The 23,636-nt window shown below is 46.4% G+C and overlaps 1 pseudogene; it reads right to left on the reverse strand.

The window, feature by feature from the left end:
- LOC141273039 (uncharacterized) overlaps positions 1 to 23,636 on the reverse strand; it is a 72,193-nt pseudogene that overhangs the window by 36,599 nt on the left and 11,958 nt on the right.

Raw genomic sequence — 23,636 nt, forward strand, 5'->3', positions numbered from 1 at the left:
TGTGTCTTCCGGCATAGGGGTTCAGCAATCTCTCAAGTATCTCAGGAGTACTTAAACGGGACCCCGTTCTATGTACCTTTCCCAGTCGTCTCACTGGCACTCGCCCTCCTGCCCTGCGCCTCACAATCAGTGTCCCAAGCCAGTGGCCTCGGGCCTTGTCGGGCGACATGCAGTCCCCTGGACCCTATGCGGCCACCTTTTTGGCGATGTAATTGTGGATGTTGGCTGCAGCACCTTGAAAATGCAGCAGCCTCCGGTTGTCTAGCTGAGCCTGGTTGTTCTCCACTAGTTAGGGGCCGGTCCCCTTCTGCGGCCTGATCCCTCCACTTCAGCGTGAATTCGGGCGCACAGGTGGCATCCGCACTCGCCGTGCCCCTGGGATCCCCTCTGTTCCTGGAGCCCTTCTATCTGCTCCTCTCTTCTTTCTTTCCTTTCCTGCTCCTGGGCCTCTCTCACTGGGCCCATTCTCAGTTCTCCACTCCTCCTGAGCAGAGCTCCTGCTCCCAGCTCTCTCTCCTCTGTACTGTCGGCTTCTAGATCGTTCCTCTTCTTCTTATACTCCTACTCTCTGTGCTCCACTCAACTTCTTCCTCCAACCACCTCCTCTACCTAGTTCCACCCTCCAGCTAGGGACCAGGGACTGTGCGGTCCCTTAGGAACAATCTCGCCCTTCCCTACTGGAGTGGAGTGTGTTGGATGCGGGTGTATGGGTCCCGGGTAATACTCCCTCCTTACCTGAGAGTGGGGTACTGTGGCGCCCCTGAGGGTTCAGTCGCCACAGGGGTACTGCACCTCATAAAAGAGGTGTGGTATCTCATCTCCAAGGTAAGGATGGAGCACCACACAGGACCCCACTACACACTCAACACTACACCACTCCCGTTCTGAAGAGGGTCTAAAGCACAATAGTGCTGCCCCGGTCCAGAATGGAGGAGTAAGGGGGAACCAAAAGTCAGGGGGAACCTTGTAGTGAGTGAGGGTGGAGGAAGCACTTTACCAAGCACTTAATAGATCCATATAAATTTGGAGGCCATCTTTAATACCTGGTCTTTGGTCGCAGTTCCCTGGTGTGGTTAGTCAGTACAAGCTGCAGGATTCTGTGATTCCCGGTCTCAGGCCTCGAGACTGGGGATTGGGGCAGAGTTGAGTTATAGCCAGCTCTGTTCTAAATCTTAATCCATACAAGGTGGCCCAGGAGGGGAGCAGAGGAGAAGAGCTCCACAGGCGAAAGGATCTCAGGGGGTGCGGATGGAGCGGAGTCGCCACCTGCTACCCTTATTCTGGCCCTGCCAGAGAGACCCTGCCGCAAGAGGGGGTACCAGTCCCCGATTATCTGACTTTGCACTTCACGTCCCTGTGAGAGAAGACCGGAGGCTTAAGCGGATCCCAGGGGGATACGGACGGAGCGGAACAGCCACCTGTATTCCTTAATCTGCATTTATCCAGAGGGACCCGGCCGAATGCCACGTTTACTCCACAGTCACCAATAAGGGACCCAGTCGGTCCGGGAGCTGCAAGCTACCCTAATAGGACACCGCAGTACCTGTACGGGACTCAGTGGGGGACATGAGGCGATTCAAGTACAACTAGAGAGAGGAACACTCTGGTGTAGGGGTCCTGTCAAGTGCACCAGAGCTACCCGGAGTGTGCTGAACCCCTTCCTGGTGGCCGTAGCGCGCCATGAGCAGCAGAGGGAAGCTTTGCACCTGCTACTACACTAACGTGAGTAAAGCTTGGATGACTTCACCTATTGCCTCCGTTATTCATTCCTGCGCGGTACTGCACTCACCACAACTCTCCAGATCTTTCCCTCTCACTGCCCTGAGGCCTACTCCACCTGTGAGGAGTAGTACCAACCAGGCTGCAAGAACATCGGCCTCAGAGGACTGTTGCAGTGCTGGTGATCTTCACCAGAAACCACAGGTGGAATAGTCGAAACAACCACTCATCCCCCAGTAGCCCATAATTTTTATGTGACAGCCCTGGGCACGGACCGGGCCAAGGCCACGACGACATCCCCCTCACCACCACCGGCCCGCCGTCCGAGTACACCTTCCCAGGGAGGGCTAGTTGAGGCGTCACAGTGCCACACCTCTGGGTGAGATGCAGTACCTCTGTGGCGACTGAACCCGCAGGGGAACCACACATTACTTAAGTACACAGGTACAAATAACTTGGACCCTGGAGTGGCAGACGGAGCCAATAACTGAGTTTTACAGATCTCCACTTCCAACTCCGAGGATAGCACAGAAACCACAATGCCCTTCGTAAGAATGGAGGATGGAGGATAAACTGAATGAAGACTGCGTGACAATGCGTCAGCCTTGATAAAACACTAGTGAGAAAGTAGTGCAAATAGGGTCTTATCCGACATACAATTGAAGTTATCTATCAGATTGTACTACCCTGATTTATGACTTAAAAACATTTTAAATCACTGCACAGCTGCGGTGGATCCACAGGTCGCAAAACCGACAAGCATGAAGATAGGAATAATTTGTGGATACATCCCTCGCTGCTGTGTATAGAAGACGTTAATTCTAAGGATTTATGTGAACGTGTGGCTTTTATTCATTCAGGAAATGATCACAAATGTGTCAGCCTTCACATTCTTAGACCCCGGCCTGAATGTGATAGAGAACTTGAATCTGGAGAAAAATAAGGACCATCTCACCTGTCTAGGAGTTAACCGTTTAGCTGATTCAATGTAAGCTATATTCTTTTGGTCCTTGACCACAGTTCTTTGATCAACTGCCCCCTCCAAAAAAGGCCTTTATTCCTCAAAAGCTAATTTAACAGCAAGTAACTCACGATTCCTGACATCATAATTTCTTTCAGCAGGCGAAAATTTCACAAAAATGCACATAGTCGTAAATTAGTCAAGAGTTTTCGGCCCCTGAGATAAAACAGCCCCTACACTGACCACTGAAGCATTCAACTCCACAATGAATGGTTCCTGAAATTGGGATGGATTAGAACAGGAGCAGACATAAAATATTTTTTACATTTTTCAAAAGTCCCAATAGCATCCGGTGATGATGAGGTCCGCCCCCTAGCGTGTGAGGTCAGAAAGAGGTTTAACAATCTGAGAAAACCCCTTAATGAATTTCCTATAATAGTTGGTGAACCCTAAAAAACATTGTAACGCTTTAAGGTCATTAGGTTGAACCCAATCTATTATAGCTTACACCTTCCCTGGATCCATTTTAAACCCATCCGCCGATAAAATGTATCCCAGAAATGAAACCTCCTGAACAGAAAAAAATCGTTTCTCAATTTTTGCAAACAAAGAATTTTCCCTCAATGTTTGTAATACTAGACAGACATTTCAAGATGAGAGACCAAATCAGGGGAAAACAATAAAAAAAAAATCATCAAGGTAAATAACAAAAAATCTGCCAATGCAATCAGAAAAGACTTCATTCAGAAGTTTTTAAAATACTGCAGAACCCAAAAGGCATGACAAGATTTTCGATTAAACCCTCTGACGTTAAAAACGCCGTTTTCCACTCATCACCCTTCCGGATCCGGATCAAATTGCAAACCCCTCTAAAGTCAAGTTTAGAAAACCATTAAGCCCCAGTAAGCGGATTATAAAGGTCGGGGATGAGTGGAAGTGGGTAAGTATTCTTAACCTTGATTTTGTTAATTTTTCAGAAATCGAGGCAAGGAAAGAATCCAGCAGCCACAGGGGAGGAGGAAGGATGGATCTGACTCTTCCTTAAACTTAAATTTTTCAAGGCGGTACGTTCAAGCCCAGATAAATTATACAGACGCAAGCAGTTGGGAGAACGAACCCTGCGGCTTCGTGTTCCAAGAGGCTACAAGAGAATGTGAACCCCTACAATTGGTGTTTGATTGTGGGCCATGAATGTCCTGAGTAAAGGCAGCTACAGCATTATAGACACAGCCTGAAAGCATGAAGGAGCTTGTTAAGCAACTGGTCCAGGCCAATCTGCAGTTACAACAGCAGGAGAAGCAAAAGCAGCAGCAACAGGAACAACAACAAACCAAAAAATTCCTGATCCAGCAGTTGGAACATCAGCATCAAATGCAGATGGCTCTCTTGGCAGAAACTGCCTGGACCAAGGAGACGACACATACCACCAGCCAAAAGGATGGTATTCGTTTGAGACAAACAGTATGGGAGGCCTTGCAGGAAAAGACTCTGAAAGACGACATTGAGGCTTTCCTGACTGTTTCTGAGAGGGTGGCAGACAGGGAGAAAATACCCTCAGAGCAATGGACAGCGGTCCTAACTCCATACCTTACTGGGGAACTGCAAAAAGAGTACTACAATCTTGCCCTGCAGGATGCCAAGGAGTATGACAAGCTGAAGGAGGAGATTATGGCTCATTTGAGCGTAACCCTGGTACTTGGGTGCAACCAAGGGGACAAGCCTCCCTGGTCCTAGATGTTCGACCTTTGACACCTGGTGTAAAAATAGCTGCAGCCTGAGACCTGCTCTCCAGCAGAGATGATGGAAAGAGTGGTAGTGGATCGATTTATCATAGTAACCTAGTTTTTAAGGTTGAAGGAAGACTAAGTCCATCTAGTTCAACCCATAGCCTAACATGTTGATCCAGAGGAAGGCAAAAAAAAAACATGTGGCAAACACTAAGCTCCACATTTGGGAAAAAAATTCATTCCTGACTCCATACGACAATCAGACTAGTTCCCTGGATCAACGCCCTATCAAGGAATCTAGTATATATAACCTGCAATATTATACTTTTCAAGAAAGGCATCCATGCCCTTCTTAAATTTTAGTAGTGAATCACTCATTACAACATCATGCGGCAGAGAGCTCCATAGTCTCACTGCTCTTACAGTAAAGAATCCCCTTCTGTGATTATGATTAAACCTTCTTTCCTCCAGACGTAGAAGATGCCCCCTTGTCCCCGTCTCAGGCCTCAGAGTAAAAAGATCAGTAGAAAGGTCTTTGTACTGTCCCCTCATATACTTGTACATAGTAATAAGATCACCCCTAAGCCTTTGTTTTTCCAAACTAAATAACCCCAAGTGTAATAACTTGTTTTGGTATTGCAGACCCCAGTCCTCTAATAACCTTGGTCGCTCTTCTCGGCACCCGCTCTAGTTCAGCTATGTCTTTCTTATACACTGGAGACCAGAACTGTGCACAGTATTCCAAGTGTGGTCGCACTAGTGACTTGTATAGAGGTAAAATTATGTTCTCCTCATGAGCATCTATGCCTCTTTTAATGCATCCCATTATTTTATTTGCCTTTGCAGCAGCTGCCTGACACTGGCCACCAAAGGTGAGCTTGTCGTCCACCAATACACCCAGGTCTTTTTCAGTTACAGTTTTGCCCAGTGTTTTACAATTAAGCATATAATTATACATTTTATTTCCTCTGCCCAAGTGCATTACCTTACATTTATCCCCATTAAAGCTCATTTGCCATTTATCAGCCCAAGCTTCTAGTTTATGTGGCGCCCCTGCTGCGCATAGGTGCCACAGAACCCAGAAGGGTGCATGGTTGGATTTCTCCACAAGAGGCCCTCACTACATCCATACACCCCCACCTTCCACCTCATACCAGCAGAGGGAGCCCGGATAGGGATATATAAAGGGAAGGTGGAGCCAGGCAGCTCAGTTAAGTTAAGTTTGGAGTGAGTCAAGAGTTAGATCAGTTACAGACAGTGTGTCAGTTACAGTGCTCAGAGGGAGCAGAGCAGGCTGCTGTGTGAGGCAAGCTAGGCCTCCAGCAAGCCCTGAAGCCTAAGAGCGTGCCGACGCTCAGAGAGCAGTGAAGAAGCAGCACGCCAGCAGCCTTGTAGTGAAGGCCTCGAGTGTGGCCGACGGCGAGGAGAGAGAAGGAGTGAAGCTAAGGGGGCAGAGGAGCATACCAGGCTCACCCCAGTATATTTACCGGACACCGGGTCCGAGCCTACAGGGACCCTTCACACCCAGTAGGGTTAACCGGAATCCCAGGAGGACTACAAGTCCCTGGCAAACCTGAAGCTAGACACGTGCAGGACCAGGAACCACGGAGGCCCCGACGTCCAGGGAGAGTGGTTACCAACCGGAGGTCCTACCTCAGAGCAACAGGTTAAACAGAAGCAGGACACTTAAGCTAGGCACAGTTGCAGGCTGGCCAGGAGCTTTCACAGAGACAGACACGGAACAGGAGGCCTTATACCAGCTCACTGGGGAGTAGTCCAAAAGTGCGCCCTTCACCTAGAATACCCTGGACCGTATCTAACAGCTGTACCAGTAAAGTAAACGAAGCAAAACCCCCTGTCTCTGTCCGTTACTCCGGCTGCGCCATTGTTCCCAACCTACTCCACAACGCCCAGCGCACCCACAGTTCATCTCACTATACTGCCCTGAGGCCAGCTCCGCCTGTGGGGAGCTGTACCATCGTTAGCTGCATTGTCACCGGCCTCAGAGGACTGATGCAGCGCTGGTGGCCTTCACCAGACACCACAGGTGGAATCACAAAAAAAATCTGAACTTCATTCAATAAATCGCTACCCCTTTTTCAGCACTGTCCGCCCTGGGCCAGCCACCGTGAGATATATATATATATACTGCCCCAGACAGTAAGGCCCCCTGGGGGCGAGACATTTACATAGATCCTCCTGTAATATAAAATTGTCCTCCTCTGTATTGATTATCCTGCAGAGTTTAGTGTCATCTGCAAATATTGAAATACTACTCTGTATGCCCCCTACAAGGTCATTAATAAATGTGTTAAAAAGAAGGGGGCCCAATACTGACCCCTGTGGTACCCCACTGTTAACTGAGACCCAGTCTGAGTATTTTCCATTAATAACCACCCTTTGTTTCCTATCACTGAGCCACTTCTTAACCCACATACATATATTTTCCCCTATCCCCATTGTTCTCATTTTATGTATCAACCTTTTGTGTGGAACCGTATCAAAAGCTTTTGAAAAGTCCATATACACAACATCCACTGCATTTCCTTGGTCCAGTCCAGAACTTACCTCTTCATAAAAGCTGATCAGAATAGTTTGACAGGAACGGTCCCTCGTAAACCCATGTTGATATTGGGTCATGAGGTTATTCTTCTTCAGATACTCTATTATAGCATCTCTTAGGAAACCCTTCAGGATTTTACCCACAGTAGAGGTTAAGCTTACTGGCCTAGAATTTAATTTATCTACTCAATAAAAAAAAAATCTGTGCAAAGCTGGGTTGCCAAGAAGATCCCCAGAATGCAGATGACCTCGTGAGCCTTGTGGAAAGATACTTGGCTATGAAGAACTCTCTGAGCAATCAAGGGAGCCTGATTTCACCTTTCTGAGATACACAAAGAAGGGGCCCAAGACCCAGGAGAGGTCAGAGCCAGATTCAAGGAGTACATCTTGTACCATTGTCTGTTGAATGTGTCGTGCCCAGGGTCATAGAGTAGCCCATTGTCCGTTGGTCTTAAAACTGATGGACTGCTTAGAAGGCCGACACTTCTCATAATTTGCATATCCTGCATGCAGTGCAGTAACTCAACTTGGTGAGTGACTTCAGCTGTGTCAGGTGACTAAACAGTGTGTGATTGTAACTGGACTGAGGAAGTTTGGTGTCCGTGTTAAAGGCCACTTTTCCGCATGTGCTAGTCACTGGGAAGAGGCTGGGGGTAAGGTGTATCTATGGAGATGCCAGAAACTATCTCATGGCCCAGGTCAACATAAAAAGAGCGCCTCCTCAAGGCACCAGAGGCACAATCCAGGGGTATAATCGGTCAGCTCGAGTCGGACAATTTAAGCATGGGAATCAGGCACTTGCGTTGGTGCCCACAGTGGAGAGCAAGTTCCTTAACAAGTGGCAGGGACCCTATGAAGTGGTGCAAAAAGTGAGAGATGTGAACTATATGATACACCGACCAGGGAAAAGAAAGCCCTTCCCCACATATCATGGCAACCCACTAAAACCCTGAAAGGTTAGGGACCAGCTTGAAACCCCTTGTTTGTTGACCCAGTCAGAAGCCAACTTTGTGGGTGCCACAGGGGCAGAAACATTGTCACGTTCCCAAAAAAAAGGCACGGCCAGAAAATAGTACCCAAAAATTGGGACAGGTTCTCGGAATTACTAGGTTAGCCTCGTGTCGTCAAGCATGAGCCTCATGTGTGGGTCAATTTAAAGCCTTGCAGGATTCCTGAGGCCCACCGGAACATAGTCTCAGAACAGTCGATACAGAACTGGCCCCTTATAGGCACTGTGGATTGGCAGACGGTACCCAGACCCTCGGCTTTGGGCAGAGGAGAGGTGGGGGGCGGTATGTAGCAAAGCCAGCTAAGCTAAAATTAAATCCTAGCTCTACATATCCTGATTAGATGCACCTGGAAAGCTATGACTAGAACCAGGCCTTGTGTTCACCGGAGGCAGTCTGCTGGAAGAGCTGAGCATAATGGATTTGTGTTGGAGCTGCAGAGAGACAAGCCACAAATTCTCTGAGAAGAGACGGCACAGACCATGTGCACGAAGCTGCACATATTAGGGGTTGCAATGGACAATACTTGTTTTGTGTGAACGAACTGGGATTAGTTCAGCCATGTCTGAGGTAGACGGGATCTGTATTGTTTGGTTTGCACCTGGACAATGCCAGGGATTTTATGCTTTTGGTTTTGATTTTGGCACTGTGCAACCAGTGGAAAGAAACATTATTCCGTTTCTGGTATAAAAACCTTGTGGCTTTGTGTTACAAGCTGCTACCTGAGAGCGTGAAAGCCTATAATAGATATATTGTACATATATTACACACACAAGTGTTTAAAATCCTCCCATCTTTTCCCAAAAAGAAAGAAATTGAAAACAATAAGAAAATAATCACATGTGATATTTTTGCATCAATAAAAGTCTGATCAAAATCTAAAATTAAATTACTTGTACAGTAATTACCATAGGAGTTTTTAGAAAAAGCGAACACCTAAACTGCCATTTTGGAGTTATCTAATTTCTCAAAAAAAGGAAAAAAAAATAGAATAAGTGTCCCCAATGTGGCGCCATTATACACTGCAGCTCACAACATAACACAAGTCCTCACACATCTCCATCGATGGAAAGATAAAGACGTTATGAGGCTCAAAAACTAGTGACACAATCACCGTATTCACACTGAGCGGAGATTGAGAATCCTGTCGCCAGTTTATTTTACATAAAAACACTCAAAAAATAATGGCGGAATTGTGTTGTTTTTTAACAATTGAATCCAAGTAACATCGAGTCCTAATAATAATAACAAATATATATACAGATACTATTAGTTTGTTATCGGTTTTACAACTTTTCCATAAAAATTCTAAATTTCATGGAAAGAAAATACCGTACTTAGTTCCGAGAGCCGCGTTGTCTGATTATTCTTATTCCGGAAGATTCACAATTTTTGATTTAACCCTTTTGGGGGCAGCTGTAGATGCATAACTCATTTATTTTTTGGAAAAGGAACTGTTAAAATAATGTATACATTTTTATTATCTGGGTTACACTATATAAGTGTCTTCTTTTTTCTTTCACAAAGCAAATCCAAGTTTTGTAACAATAAAAGGTTTTAATTGTTTTTTATCCCTGTGCACTTTCATTTTTCGAAACGAAAAACATTAATTATTTGGTCTCACGGGTGGCAGAGAAATTCCCCTCCATTATCTAACCACCTAGAGCTCATGGCTTCTACTAAAAGTAGCATCTTAGGGGGTAAAGACTAGTGATGATCGAGCGTGTTCTATTAACCCTTTCCGGCGAGTTCGCCTGGGTGCTCGCCGAGTATTTTGGCTTGCTCGGCGTTTCATTTATTGTCGCCGCGCCAACAAGTCTCACGGCTGTTAGACAGCTGTGACACATTCAGAGATAGCCTGTTCACCAGGCAAGCCAACATACTCGGCGAGCACCCAGGCGTCCTTGCCAGAAAGGGTTAATAGAACACGCTTGATCATCACTAGTAAAGACTAAGATCAGAGTTATCTCCACTCCCAATCATTATGGCCGGAGCCCGGCTGTCAGTCGCGGTTATTTAGGGGGACGTCTCCATGTTCAGTATTCTGTCACCAAACACTGACATGAAATTAATAGGAGCTAATGGTTTCTGAGTCACAAACTGGAGAAATTCTTTCCTTCATTAGAACTGACATCAGATGATGAAGAAATCAGCCGCTCACATAAGTATAATTCATCTCCAGCTGTATATTATCATCCATATTATAAATGCACGACCTGTGACATCACATATAACAGGATCACATTATTATCAATTCAGATTGTGGCTGAACAGTGAATATTCATCTAAAGCTCCTCACCTGGGCGGTTATCTGTAGGGGTCTCCTCTTTACACCGCTGATCGCCCCTCTCATTTCTCTCTGGAGCAGTAATATTGTTCAGATCTTTATCCGGATCCAAAATCTGCAAAACAAATATTGTAAAAGTCCCCGATGATTGGAGAAGTCACCGGGAATAATGGTGAGAAGATCCGGCCATGTCTGTGGTCAGCTGTGATCCTGCCGTCTCCACCGCTCTCATTACACAAGTATAAAACATCTAATACTGGAGGAGAAGACAAGACTGAACACAAGGAGGTCACAGCCGTCTACACATCATAGGGGAGATCTCCATCTACCTGATGGTCCTGTGCAGGAGGAGGAGCGGGACATCTCTCTGGGGTTGTCCTCTTACTGGAGAGACCTGCAGGAGACACAGACAGGACTGACATCATTATTACATACAGAGAATTATAGGCCGTGTGGATTTAGTCCTGTCTATTACCTGGTGATGTGCGGGGCCGGTGCTCCTCCATCATCACCTCTTTGTACCGATCCTTGTGTCCTTCTAGATACTCCCACTCCTCCATGGAGAAATAGACGGTGACGTCCTGACACCTTATAGCAACCTGACACACACAATGATACCGTCATCACCCAGAATCCTCCAGTGCTGTCCTGTATAATGTCCCAGCATTCCCAGCAGTGTCACCTCTCCAGTCAGCTGCTCAATCATCTTGTTGGTGAGTTCTAGGACCTTCTGGTCATTGATGTCCTCATGTATCCGGGGGTGAGGTGGAGGCACCGGGATTGGGCTCAGGATTCCTTCCCGTCCTTCAGACACAGGGTCCTGACAGCGATCACTAGAGGTCTTCTTCACCACTGTGTAATCCTGAGTGTGGAGACATTAATAATATCACTACAGACATTTCCAGAGTCTATCACCTCTCCGGTCATATCACCTGTTATTCCCATAGATAATGATGTCATGTGATGACATCAGAACCTCTCACCTCTCCAGTGAGATGGAAGATTATCTCCAGGGTGAGGTTTAATATCCTCTCCGCAATCTGGTCTCTGTCCTTATTCATCCTTGACGAGTCAATCGGGAAAGTCATTTCATATTGAATTTATTAGCAGAGGATCCTTTTTTTGAAGGAACCTAAATAGAAAGAAGATGAGACGATATAAAAATGACACGTTATGTCAGTTGGTCACATCTGCACATGATGGCTGCAGCCAATCACTTGGTGGAGTGCCGATATCAGTGTGTACTGCACGAGACTGTGGAATACCATCAACGGCAACAATGGCCATGTCACATACATAACAACATCATTAAGTTATACTTAAACCACAATGACATCATTAATACCTTCCCGACATATGACGTAGTTTCACAAAATACATCTTGTCTCAATCTATGATGCAGGCCCAGAAGCTGAGTCCGCATCTTTCCCAGCAGCTAATGGCTGTGTTATGCAGCTATCATCTGCCTTTAATACCAGAGAGTAGAGCACAGTTCCATTTGCAGCTGTTCACTCCTTTACTCCTCAGTCTATTTTCACCTTTCTGACCGGGCCAAATGTTATTATTCTGATCACTGTCAGTTTATGTGGTAATAACTTTGGAAAGCTTCAACAAATCCCAGTGATTCTGAGATTGTTTTTCGTGACATGTTGCACTTTAGTTAGAAGGGTTAAAAGTTGATGAGCAATTTCTCATTTTTCCAACAAAAATTACAAAACCAATTTTTTTTTAGAGGCCGCATTCATTTGAAGTGACTTTGAGGGGCCTATGCGACAGAGAAAAAACAAAAATGACACCGTTTTAAAAACTGTACCCCTCATGATGCTCAAAACCACATTCAAGAAGTTTATTAACCTTTCAGGTGCAAGAATTAAAGTAATGTGGAAGGAAAAAATGAAAATTTTACTGTCTCCCATAAAAAAAAAGCTTTAGCCCCAAAGTTTGCATTTTCAAAAGGGTAACAGGAGAAATGGAACAATTTATTGTGCAATTTCTCCTGAGTACACTGATACCCCACATAAGGTGGGAAACTACTGTTTGGGCACACGGCAGTGCTCAGACTGGAGAGAGTGCCATTTGACTTTTGGAGCGCAAAATTGGAATACATAGCAGATGCCATGTCGCATTTGCAGAGCCCCTGATGTGCCTAAATAGTGGAAACCCCCACAAGTGATGCTATTTTGGAAACTACACCCCTCAAGGAACTCATCTAGTGGTGTAGTGAGCACCTTGAACCCACAGGTGCTTCCCAGAATTTTATAACGTTGAGCCGTGAAAATGGAAAAATAAATTTTTCGGCAAAAATGTTGTTTCAGCCCCACATTTTTCATTTTCACAAGGGTAACAGGAGAGAATGGACTGTAAAAATTGTTGTGCAATTTTTCCTGAGCACACTGATAGTTCATAAGTGACGTAAAACTACTGTTTGGGCACACGGCAGGGCTCAGAAGAGAAGGATCGCCAAATGAATTTTGGAGTGAAATTTTGGCTGGAATAGGTTGCGGACGCTGTCACATTTGAAAAGCCCCTGACATGGCATAACAGCAGAAATCCACACAAGTGACCCCATTTTGCAAAGTACACCTCTTGAGGAATTCATCTTGTGGTGTAGTCAGCATTTTTAGCCCACAGACAATTCACAGAATTGTATAACATTGGGATGAGTCAATGGAAAATTACCATTTTTTCCACTAAAATGTTGCTTTGGCCCCAAGTTTTCAATTTTCAAAAGGGATAATAAAAGAAAATGCACAATACAATTTGTTGTGCAATTTCTCCTGAGTAATACCCCATATGTGGTCAAAAACTACTTTTGAAGCATAGTGCAAAGCTCAGAAGGAAAGGCACCATATTGGAGTTCAGATTTTGCTGGAAAGGTTTGAGGGTGCGGTGGAGAAGATGGCATAACACCTCTCTGAAGACCCATATTGTTTTAAATGTACTGTATTGTATGTGTTATCCTCTTGGAGGTTGCAGTTCCTGTTATTCAAAGGTGACAGGGTTAATTGTATGGCCAGCCCTTGGTTGGGGAGGAGGATTGGGGACCTCTGTGTCAGTTCCTGTTTAGTTGTTAGTAAGAGACAAGAAAGGACATCCTCAGAGGAAAGTTATCATCACTGGGTGTGCGTGTAGTTGAGGCGAGGAAAAGAAAGCAAGTTTCAACAAGGGATCTTCAGTGGCAGCAGTGTTCTTCCTTAAGCAGGCAAGTTGAGGCACCTACAGCAAGAGACTTTTAGGAACGTGTTTAGTGTTAGCCTGACCTGGAAGCTGCCATAAGTGAGGCAGTGTCAGCTAGGCTGGGGCCCATTTGGTAAGGCGACAACCAGAGAAGCTCCCTTACGTTGTTCTCAGGAAGCGTAGTTGGAATGTAGTGGTCATAGTGAAACACATTGACCTGGGTGGCACTATACTGGGATGATGGAGGATCTCAGCTTAACCTGCAGTTCTACAGTAACATACATTTCAAGTATTGTGTCACCGTCCATAACCACCGTGAATATGCCTCTGCATTGTGCAGAAGAAAACAGCAAGCTTATTTCTTACTACTAGGGATGAGCGAGTAGTGAAATAATCGGACTTACTATACTCGTAACAAGTAGGTCCCAATACTAGGGTACTCGTTACGAGTAGCGAGTCCAATGTAAGTCAATGGGAAAAGCGAGTAAGCCGAGTAATTGTCTGCTGGAGCCTATAAAGCGGTCTGGGGGCTGAGGAAAAGGCTGAAATGGGTGCATGATTGTTTAAAAGCCGGCGGTAAAAAGCAGCCGGCTTTTAAACAATCACTCAGCCACAGCCTCCCATCCCGATACTCCACTCCCCCCGCCGCCTCCCATCCCAATCCTAAATTAGGACCGGGCGGGGAGCGAAGCACCAGGGATTGGGGAGCGCAGCACCAGTGAGCGGGGAGCGAAGGACCCGGGCGGGGAAGCCGGCAGTGAAAAGACTTCACCGCCGGCTTTCCCGTTCGGTGCTGCGCTCCCTGATGTACACTCCCCGCCCGGTGCTAACTTAGGATCGGGATGGGAGGCGGCGGGGGGGGCGTACATCAGGGAGCGGGGAGCGCAGCACCAAACGGGAAAGCCGGCGGTGAAGTCTTATCACTGCCGGCTTTCCCGCCGGTTATTTCAAATGAACAGCTGAGGTATCAGCTGATGCTGATTAGCTGTTCATTTGAAGTAGCCGCGGTGCCCTCAGAGGGTTCATGGGAGTTCATGCTTGACTGCATGAACACACATCAACTTTCCCACGGCCGCACAGCTCAGGTACATCTCTGGTAGAGAATCTCTACCAGAGATGTAGCTGAGCTAAAGAAGAAGACTCCATAGGACTACTTCGGACGGAAGATAATTTTTTTTAATAAAGATGGAGTCTCTAATTTTTTTTGTGTTTTATTTCTAATAAAATATTTTTTTCTCTGTGTTGTGTTTTTTTTAATATTTCACTCAGAAATTCATGGCGGTCATGTCTAATATTGGCGTGACCCCATGAATTTCGGGCTTAGGGCCAGCTGATAATACAAAGCTGGCCCTAACCCCTTTATTACCCAGTGAGCCACCGCAGCAGGGCCCTGGATGAGTTGGGTACAGCGTCAGAAAATGTATGGTGTAAATGTATGTAGCATAGGGGCACCTGGTCAGGGGCTGCACGAGTGTACAAACACTGTTTGAAGTACTGTTATTTATTGCCGGCAGACCGTGACTCGTACGCCATGTACGCACTGAGCTATCATAAGTGACGTAGGAGCGAGTGATGATCGAGGCGATCTTCTGACAGCTCAGTGTGTAAGTGGCGTAAGGATAGCTAACTGCCCTAGGGGTTGTGTGATGGTTAACGCAGGAAAAAGCCACCCATCATCATCAGTAGTAGGGCATCACAATTATAAAAGTTGGACTACTGTCCTTGTTGTTCAACTTCCACTGCCCAATGTGCAGTCATAGGCATGTTGCTTCAAAAAAGTAGCCCAAGGGGCTGTCTGATGGTTAATGAAGGAAGCAGGCCTCATGGGCCAGACAATCATGAAGCTAGGACTTCTAGCACAGTACTTCCACTGCCCAATGTGCAGGCATAGGCATGGTGCCTCAAAACATTAGCCCAAGGGGCTGTCTGATGGTTGATGAAGGAAGCAGGCCTCATGGGCCAGACAATCATGAAGCTAGGACTTCTAGCACAGTACTTCCACTGCCCAATGTGCAGGCATAGGCATGGTGCCTCAAAAAATTAGCCCAAGGGGCTATATCATGGTTGATGAAGTAAGGAGGTCCCATCACAAATGCCTCCGATGGGAAATATAAATTAATGGAACAGTGTTTCTAGGGTTTTGACCATGAGGAACACGTGGCAGGAACAGGAGTAGGGTACTCGTGTACGATTTAGGAAATTGTTTTTGTATGGAAAGGGATGGACGTGAACACCTGTAGCATAAAAGAACATTTTGATTGACTTTAGCTTTGGATCATGTCTTCTGGAGGGCTTAAGAACTGTGGTGAAATCCAGTCCTTGTTGAATTTTATCAGAGTCAGCCTGTCTGCATTCTCTGTAGTCAGCCGTGTCCGTGTATCGGTGATGATTGCCCCAGCGGCACTGAAAACATGCTGCAGCAGGGCAGGCCAGCACCTCCAAGGCACATAAGGAGAGCTCTGTCCAACTATGAAGCTCGGATACCCAGTAATTAAACGGAACAGAAGCGTCAGTAAGGAAGCAGGTATGGTCACTTACATACTCGTTGACCATGTTGTTCAATTTCTCTCTCCTTGACATGGTTACCGGACCACCAAGCCCTTGCTGATGAGAAGGTTTATTGAAGATGGCCCAGTTTGTGGACATCTTCCCCCCACCTCTTTTGGACATGCTGGGAGTGTCTCTCCCCATGAATGACTGCTGTTGCAAAAAGCTGGTACCTCTGCTAACAGCGGTGTTTGAGGGTGATCTTGTCATCAAATTGTCGACAACAGCCCTCTTGAAGTATTCAATTGTAAAGCCCCTTGGTGACTGCAACAGTAGAAAAGGAAATTTGTCCTTGTACCGTGGGTCCAGAAAGGTGGCCAACCAGTATAGGTTGCTGGTCAAAATGTTGATCACGCGAGGGTCTTGGGACAGACAGACATGAATTGTGCCATGTGTGCCAAGCTGCAAAGACTCAAATGTTCTGTGTCCCCAGAAGGAGGAACAATACCCATCGTGGCCTCACACTGACTCTCCTCCTCCTCTCCAGCCCACCCATGCTGGACAGACATAAAGCTGGGGTTGGGAGTACCCTCGATAGCATGAGGGTTCCCCTCGGTACCACAGAAAAAGAAGTCATCTCCCTCCTCATCATCTTCATTCCCCAATGTTGGCTGATGACATTGGCTGGGCTGGCGAGGATCAGCGAGTGTGAAATCTTGCTCCATCCCAGCTGCTGAGCAGTCAAAGATTCCATTTTTAGATTCTGCAGCAATTCTTTCAGCAGACATAGCATAGGGATCGTTACACTGATAGACTGATCACCGCTCACAAGCTTGGTGCAGTACTCAAAGTTATCAAACACTTCACAAATGTCAGCGATCCATACCCACTCGACAGTAGTTGTGTGTCTTGGCTGAGTCTCAGTCTGACGGACATGTTTAAGCTGGTATTCTGCAAGTGCCCTCTGCTGCTCACTAATCCTTGCTAACATAGGATATGTTGAGTTTCAACGTGTGGGCAGGTCACAAATGAGGTTGGGTAAATTAAATTGCATTTGAAGAGCTGCAAGACTGGCAACAGCTGTTGATGAATGTCTGAAATGGGCGCAAATCCGGCGCACCTTGTCAAGTAGGTACGTCAAGTTCGGGTAGGTTTTGAGAAATTTCTGCACCACTAGGTTCAGCACGTGAGCCATGCATGTCACGTGTACCAGCTTCCCGAGCTTTAAAGACGCCACGAGGTTACGCCCATTATCGCTGACGACCAAACCGGGTTGGAGTTGCAGTGGGGAGAGCCAATGATCGGTCTGTTGCTTTATACCTTTCCAGAGCTCAGCTGCAGTGTGCGGTGTTTGACCTAAACAGATCAGCTTGGGCAGAGCATGTTGTCGCCTTGCTGATGCGCTGATGCAAAGCTCCCAACTTGGGCGTGATGTTGAGGGTAATTCAGCATTGGATGAGGAAGCGGAGGAGGAAGAGTGTAGACTGGACGTATATGATGAGGCGGACACCATGAATGATGTTGGGCCCGCTATTCGTGGCGTGGGTAGTATATGTGATGGTCCACTTTGAGAAGTTGTCCCACTCTCCACCAGGTTGAGCCAGTGTGCCGTGACAGAGATGTATCGTTCCTGTCCACAGCTACTTGTCCAGGTGTCCGTTGTTAGGTGGCCCTTCCTCGTTACGGCATTGGTGAGAGCACGCTTTAGATTGCTTAAGACGTGCTGGTGTAACGCGGGGACGGCACACCGTGAAAAATAGTGCCGGCTGGGAACAGAGTATCGTGGGGCAGCCACAGCCAACAGATAGCGGAAAGACTGTGTCCCCACAAGCCTAAACGGCAACATCTCCACGGCTAGCAACTTGGCAATGTGAGCGTTAAGTATTTGTGCTTGTGGGTGCTAAGCTTGGTATTTCCGGTTCCTTTCATAGATCTGGGGCACGGACACCTGGACAGTTGACTGTGACAAACAAGTGGATGGACTTGTGTCCTGTCTCTCTACAACCGCAGACTCCTGACGAAGCCACCGTGTGTGGCGATAAACGTTGGGTTGCCTAGGACCCATCTACACCTTTCAGTGCAACAGGCTTTCCAGCATGTGACATTGCCCACAGGGCATGCTTCTGGTTGGGTTCGTATTGGGCTAATGCAGCACCCTGCTCTCACTTTAACTCATACAAAATAGGGATATCCCCTTAGATTGTGCTATCTGGCAGCATTAGGGTTACTGGTAGTTATGAGCAATTACTGCATTTTTATGTCTATATTTTTAGTGGCTTGTCTATATGCAAATCCTGGAATTAAAGAATGCGTGCATTCTAACACAATGTACACTTTAAAATAGCTGCTATTTGTTGAATCATACCCAGCATGGTTTACCCTTTACCATATATTTAGGGCTTGTGTAACATTGATCGTCACAGAGCCTCCACAAAACCTGTGCGTGACTGTTAAATGTACAATATCATAATTATAATAAGTATTCTAATCGCGAGGGGCTATTGTAGTAGTGGATCAGAGGGCCATTAAGATCCCTCCACAGCGTTAGGCCAAATAGGACTTTTCATCTTTGGGTATTATCGCCTGGCTATTTCCTTGGATTTGAACTTATTGGGTTTATACAGCAACCTGTGTCCAGCACAGCTTGTTCATAACAGCAGCATTAGTATTATTATTATATTGTTTGTTTGTATGTTTGAAGACCGCCAGGGCCTCCTGGGTGGGATATCTATTACTGCACACTGATGCTCTCAGCTGTGTGGGGTTGTTCCAAAATATATGGTTTTGTGTATACTCCAAATAGTGTTTAACTGTTGCACCATTTACACACTAATTTTGTTTCTGTGGTAATTCATGCCCGGGCAAATGCAATATTGACCACCACAGAGTCACCATCAAGCCTGTTTGTTATCCTATGCATGTATATTGTTTTTGCACCCAAGATTTGTCTTTATCATGAAAGGTTTCTGAAGTAGTGGGTTTGAACAGGAATGGAAGTTGTCCTTCATTTCTTTTTAATGGTGTTTTAGATGTTCTGTGGGTATGTCCATGTGTCGAATAAAATTTTTTGATATTTTGTAAACATTATTTGAACTTTGATTATTGGTGGTGATCACTGCTGTCATGCATGTCCTCTTCTCTCTTTTACTTCATGGTTCTTTAGGGACATGCTGCATGTAGATCCTAAACTTTGGATGGTGCCCTCCTAATTTATAAATCTACAACCGCAGCTTGTGAGCAGTAAGTATGAGCAGCACCTGCTTCCTGGCCAGCAAATTGGAAGGACGGATCACAGGTAACATGGCAGTGTTTTGACCCGAAGACACAGATTTTGTACCCTGTTGTTCTGCCCACCGAGTAGGGTACTTAGCTGCCATGTGTTTCCACATACTCGTGGTGCTCTGGTTGCCTTTGCCCTGGCCTCTGCTTACCTTTGTATGGCAGATGCTACAGATTACAACATTTGGTTCAGAAGGAGTATCCAAAAATTTTTCCAGAGAGCGGCTGAACGCACTCTTGCCTTGATTTGGAGCACAGAGGGATTGCTCTTGGCAAGAGTTGACACACTTAGCACTCTGCTCAAACCAGTAGCCCTTGGTGCCTTTGTAGGTGCTACGTATCCACTTTCTTCCTCTGTGCTGCTGTGCTGACTATGCATGCCAACATTCCAGGTAGGATCAGTGGTCTCATCAACCACCTCGTCGTCTATTTCATCCTGATTCCGGGTTGATATAGTCGGCTGGCCAGATGACAACTGTGTCTCATCATGAGCCTCCACCCCCTCAGGCGGTATATGACGTGGCTGAAAGTGGCTTTCTTTGGGCCGTGGTTTTCAAATATTTGGCCATGAACCGAGAATACATCCTCACTTTCCTCGTCAATGTTGCAGGCTGAGAGGCCAGAGTCAACCAAAGGATCATATGTACCAAACAAATCCTCAGAGTGGCCAAGCTTGGGGTCAAATGTTTACGGTGACTGCTGACGAGGTGAGGAAATAGGAAGAGGTTGAGGATTGGATGACCCAGCATTCTTTCTATCGACAGGAGACTGTGTGTTCAAGGAAGATTGGTTGCTGCTAGAACAATTCGTTGAGGTCTTATCAGCCATCCAAGACATTATCTGGTCTTGCTCTTCCGGCTTCAAGACACGTTTACGTTCCAGACCGGGAAATTTAGACAGGAACATAGATGCATCAATCTTCCTCTGTCTCCCAGACTCAGTGCCTTGTTGGGCATGACTGACAAGCCCACGCTCGCGTCCCTTCGCAACAGTCTTTTTCAGATTTTGTGGTTTTTGTGACATGGTTGCAGATGTTTAGATGCAGATATTGGTAAACAAGTAGCAGTTACTGTTTTGTGGAAGGATAACACTACAGGCTACTAATGCTTGGTGTTTAACAAACAGCAACGCAACTGCACACAAAAATTGGCCAGAGGTTACAGGCGGGATTACACAAAACCATTCACCACCCTGGCCAGAGGTGCTGCCTGCGTGTCAGACCTGAGGTACCGCGTGTGCTATTTCTTTTAAAAACAGCACTGCAATGGCCCAAAAACTTGTGCCTGGAGGGGTAAATGTGGCCCCAAAATTATCTGGGAACACAAACTAGTCCCTAAGCTTATACTTTCAGCTCTGAGAAGAGCTGAGTCAGCTCTGCTATTGAGGTACTATGTGGAACTGTAACGCTACCTCCTGCCTGTCTCCCTGCACTACAGTCCCTTACTACAACAATACTCCTCCTGGTAGCTCTGAGAAAAGCTTTTGGGTTAAATATAGTTTTTTTCTGGCTTTTCACAACTCTAACTCTCCCTAGCAGCCGCTCACACTCTCCCTACACTAGCTGTGTTCTTCATGCAATGTGCACAAAATGGTGGGGGCATGTATGACGCTGGGTGGCCAGCCAATCATAGCAATGCCACAACCAAGAAGGCTGCGGCATTACTGTGATTGGCTAATGCTGGGCGGGAGGTTCAAATATGGCGAGGCGAGTATACTTGCTCATGACAGCAGCTGTCCCGTGGGCAGTGGAGCTGGGGCACACAGCGCTGTGCTCCCTGCTCTTCCTGGCGGTGTATGTACAGCTCTGGCTGCTGCTGCAGGCAGAAGCCGGCGGTAAACAGACTCCAGCAGACAGAGCTGTACATACACCGCCAGGAAGAGCAGGGAACACAGCACCGTACACAGCGCTCTGTGCCCCAGCTCCACTGCCCACGGGACAGCCGCTGTCAAGAGCAAGTCACCGCTGACAGAGCAAGGTGATCTGCTCTACCACTTTTTCCCGACGGTTATTTCAAATGAACAGCTGAGGTATCAGCTGATGCTGATCAGCTGTTCATTTGAAGCAGGCGCAGTGCCCTCAGAGGGTTCATGCTTGACAGTATGAAATCACATGAACTTTCCCACGGCCGCACAGCTCAGCTACATCTCTGGTAGAGTATCTCTACCAGAGATGTAGCTGAGCTAAAGAAGAAGACTCCATTGGACTACGTCGGACGGAAGATTATTTTTTTTAATAAAGTGTTTTGTTTTTTTTCTAATAAAAAAAATAATTTCTGTGTTGTGTTTTTTTTAAATACTTCACTAGAAATTCATGGCGGTCATGTCTAATATTGGCGTGCCCCCATGAATTTCTGGCTTAGAGCCAGCTGATAATACAAAGCTGGCCCTAACCCCTTTATTACCCAGGGAGCCACCGCACCAGGGCCCTGGATGAGTTGGGTACAGCGCCAGAAGATGGCGCTTCTATGAACGTTCTAAGGTTTTGCATATCCGTCTGTCCGGTACTCTTCTTCCGCTACCTATCGCTAGTAGGCCATGATTGTGAAGCTTCACAGGGTTCCCTCCGATGTGGTGTCAGATCGGGGGACCCAGTTTGCTTCCAAGTTCTGGAAGGCATTCTGTTCTGGACTGGGTTTGCAGCTGTCCTTTTCCTCTGCCTTCCACCCTTAGTCGAATGGTCAGACCGAGCGTGTCAAGCAGAACTTGGAGACCTATCTCAGGTGTTTCATCTTCGAAAATCAGGAGGATTGGGCATCCTACTTACCGCTGGCAGAATTTGCCATTAATAATCATCGGCAAGAGTCCACTGGCAGGTCATTGTTCTTCGGTGCATATGGTTATCACCCACAGTTTGGTACCTTTAGTGGGGGAGGAGGTTCAGGAGTTCCTGAGGAGGAACGGTTTGCTTCGTTGCTCTCCTCGGTATGGCAGGGTGTTCTGAATAATTTAAAGATCATGGGAGACTGGTATAAACTAGCGGTGTGGCTGTTTCAAGATGCACAATAAGGAGGCACTGGAAGAAAAATGGGCTGCATGGTCGAGTCACCAGAAGAAAGTCATTACTGCGCAAATGCCATAAAGTATCTCTCCTACAATATGTCAAATAGCACAGAGACAAGCCTCAAAACTTCTGGAACAAGGTAATTTGGAGTGATGAGACCAAAATTGAACTGTTTGGCCACAACCATAAACGTTACATTTGGAGAGAGGTCAACAAGGCCTATGATGAAAGAAACACCATTCCTACTGTAAAGCACGGAGGTGGATCGCTGATGTTTTGGGGATGTGTGAGCTACAAAGGCACAGGAAACTTGGTAGAAGTTGAAGGAAAGATGAATGCAGCACGTTATCAGCAAATACTGGAGGCAAATTTGCACTCATCAGCCCGGAAGCTGTGCATGGGACGTACTTGGACATTCCAACATGACAACGATCCAAAACACAAGGCCAAGTCGACCTGTCATTGGCTACAGCAGAACAAAGTGAAGGTTCTGGAGTGGCCATCTCAGTCTCCTGACCTCAATATCAATGAGCCACTCTGGGGAGATTTCAAGCGCGCAGTTCATGCTAGATAGCCCAGGAATTTACAGGAACTGGAGACTTTTTGCCAAAAAGAATGGGCAGCTTTACCATCTGAGAAAATAAAGAACCTCATCCACAACTACCACAAAAGACTTCAAGCTGTCATTGATGTTAGAGGGGGCAATACACTATATTCATATTCTCTGAAACAAGGCCAAGAAAGCACAAATTCGGTCGGGGTATGCAAACTTTTGAGCACAACTGTACATACAGTATCAACATATACTGAGGGGGTCCCGGTCCAAATCTTGCACAGGGGCCCATGGGACTTTAGCTACACCACTGACAGTACTGCTTATCCGCATGGCGAGGCTCGGGAGGGACAGAATGCTATTTGACTCTTGGAGAACAACTTATCATAAAATAGTTTGCGGACTCCATATACAGAGCCCCTAAGTACCCGAAGAGCAGAATCTCCTCTCAAGTGACCCCATTTTCAAAGTTACATCCCTCTCATAATTTATCTACAAGTTAAGTGATGATTTGACTCCATGAGTGTTTTCAAGAAACAAGCAGCAGTGGATGTTCCTGAGGGAAAATTGAAAACTGCTGTTCTAGTGACTAGTATGTTGCAGTGACCAGTACTTTGTAGTGACCAGATCGTTCTTGTATCGTTACAGAAATGCCAAACATGTGGACGCTAAATTTGGTTTAGACACACAGGGGCTTAAAAGGAGGGGGTGCATTCGGATTTAAAAGCGCAGAATTCGCTGAGTTTCTTTTAGGGGCCGAGGAGCCATAGCACTTTTCCAGGGCCTTTGCTGCCGGTAACATGGAAGCCCCCTATATTTCCATTGACCGACTTTAGTGGGGACTTGCTTTTCTTGTGGATTGAGTTGAAGCTTTTA

This window comes from Phyllobates terribilis, unplaced genomic scaffold, assembly GCF_046119375.1.
Source record: "Phyllobates terribilis strain yellow unplaced genomic scaffold, ASM4611937v1 Scaffold_1__5_contigs__length_1240528914, whole genome shotgun sequence".
Classification (NCBI taxonomy): domain Eukaryota; kingdom Metazoa; phylum Chordata; class Amphibia; order Anura; family Dendrobatidae; genus Phyllobates; species Phyllobates terribilis.